At 46.9% G+C, this 1,904-nt stretch overlaps 1 protein-coding gene across 3 annotated transcripts in view; it reads right to left on the reverse strand.

Annotated features, from left to right (window-relative positions):
• The window catches only part of LOC106810104 (uricase-like), a 13,890-nt gene extending 12,456 nt beyond the window's left edge, over positions 1–1,434 (reverse strand). For all 3 annotated transcript variants that reach the window (XM_014813378.1, XM_014813379.1, XM_014813376.1), the window contains exon 1: positions 1,260–1,434. The gene's annotated coding sequence lies outside the window, so the exon portion shown is untranslated. The remainder of the gene's footprint in view (positions 1–1,259) is intronic.
• Positions 1,435–1,904: the final 470 nt, after the last annotated feature.

Consider the following 1,904-nt stretch of genomic DNA (forward strand, 5'->3'; position numbering starts at 1 on the left):
GCGAAGGTCGTGAGACAAGCGTCGTAACATCTCCATAAACGTAGTACACGCGCAGTACACGCGTGGCAAAAACGCTGCGAAAATGGTAACATTTGCAACGGCGACTTCATGGATCTGTCTCATCCGATCTGCCGAACTGTTTCATGCCGATCTGTCTCGGCCACGGCCACGGCCTCGGCCTCTGGTAGCTTGTTTCTTCGGCATCGCGTTTCTACTCAGCAAACGCACAATTATACAGTTGAAATTTCCGAAAATCTGACCAGCTTATATAGTCGCCGTGAGAACGTGGTAGAAACGCCGTGAGGTCGCCGTGCAGTCGCGATACACGTAGAAGACGCGTGGTAAAAACCCCATGAGCGTGGTGAGAGCGTCGCGGGAACGCCGGTGATCGCCGTTGCCAAGCCCATAGATCTCAATAGAAACGCCATAAGCGCGGAGAGGTCGTGGCGGGCGCGCCGTGAGAACGCGGTATGATCGCGGTTTTTTTTCAAGTTTGTAATTTGTTGGGACTTTTTCTCGCGTTGTGTTCGCGTTTGCCGGCGACCTTGTACATTTTCTGGTCGCCGTACGGTCGCGGATGGTCGGCGTCCGGTGTGACGGGGGTATTCGCGTTTGCCGGCGACCTTGTACATTTTCTGGTCGCCGTACGGTCGCGGATGGTCGCCGTCCGGTGTGACGGGGGTATTACGCGTTCACACGACCACGGCCAGCGTGGTGCCGAATGTGATTCCGCGCCGAGTAAGCCACGTATTTCAGTACGGTACTGAATAAGCCGCGTATATTTTTAGCGTGTGAATATACGCATGGACTCGTATAGCTTGTATTGACTCGTACATTGTAATATACAAGTTAGACTCTAGTTATTGTGTCTATTGAGCCTATTGGTCTTTAGTGTCTATGCATTTTTATGGGAGCACCCCATCGTAAACGCACAGATAGCTTATTATATTATACTAACGACGAATAGAACCTATTCTCTCGTATTCACTTCAGACGGTGTATGTATATTGACATCGCATTTTGAGCCATTGGCTTGAACATGGAACCATGGCAAAGAGACGTGGAAGAATGAATAATTAACTGAGTACCTCAGTCCTCAGTATATACACGAATCACAGTATATCATTATTCACACAACTCGAGACATATGAACGATTAAATGAATGATGAGATAGGATCTTCTGCGTATTACTTGCTACATGCTGCTTATGTTAGTATAGCTAGTAGTACTATATATATAACTATTCGTGGATGCTCACCTGACTTGCACGTTCTGTATGGCGACAACTGTATTGCTATGGACGGACGAAGATTGACATATAGCACGCTATACACATGTGGATATATATATTTTATACACGTCTCACACTGAACGCGGTGATGGTGTCTTGAACCGGTATAGTGGAAGGAACTCAACAGGCAAGCAGGTGGGCAAGCAATGTAGCATGTGTAAGGAACGCAACGTAGTCAGTCTAGGCAAACATGCCTTCCAAGGACATCAGCCACCCGTGAAACGCTCCCAGATCACTTGCTGCGACATAGACGGACGCCAACGTCGTGGCCTTGTCGTGGCCTTGTCGTCGATCCGGTCAACTGGTATCACCAAGGAGCTAAATATAACATAATGTTATATTATATTTAGCTCCTTGAGTATCACAACCGCCATATCCACATAAGGGTATCTATATATTCAAGCCGGTACGCGAGATTACTTAAAGTCAATATATTGATAAATTCTAGATACCTATAGACACATGTCTTAGCTATACTCTCTGTGAATATTAGAGTTTACTGACGCACGATTAGTCAATATATTAGCAAATATAATCGTACCGTAATCTCCCGTACCGGCTTGAATATAGACCTCCCCTATCCACATCGCCATATCGGACAGTCCACGCCGC

This window comes from Priapulus caudatus, unplaced genomic scaffold (genome assembly GCF_000485595.1).
Source record: "Priapulus caudatus unplaced genomic scaffold, Priapulus_caudatus-5.0.1 Scaffold410, whole genome shotgun sequence".
In the NCBI taxonomy this organism is placed as follows: Eukaryota; Metazoa; Priapulida; class Priapulimorpha; order Priapulimorphida; family Priapulidae; genus Priapulus; species Priapulus caudatus.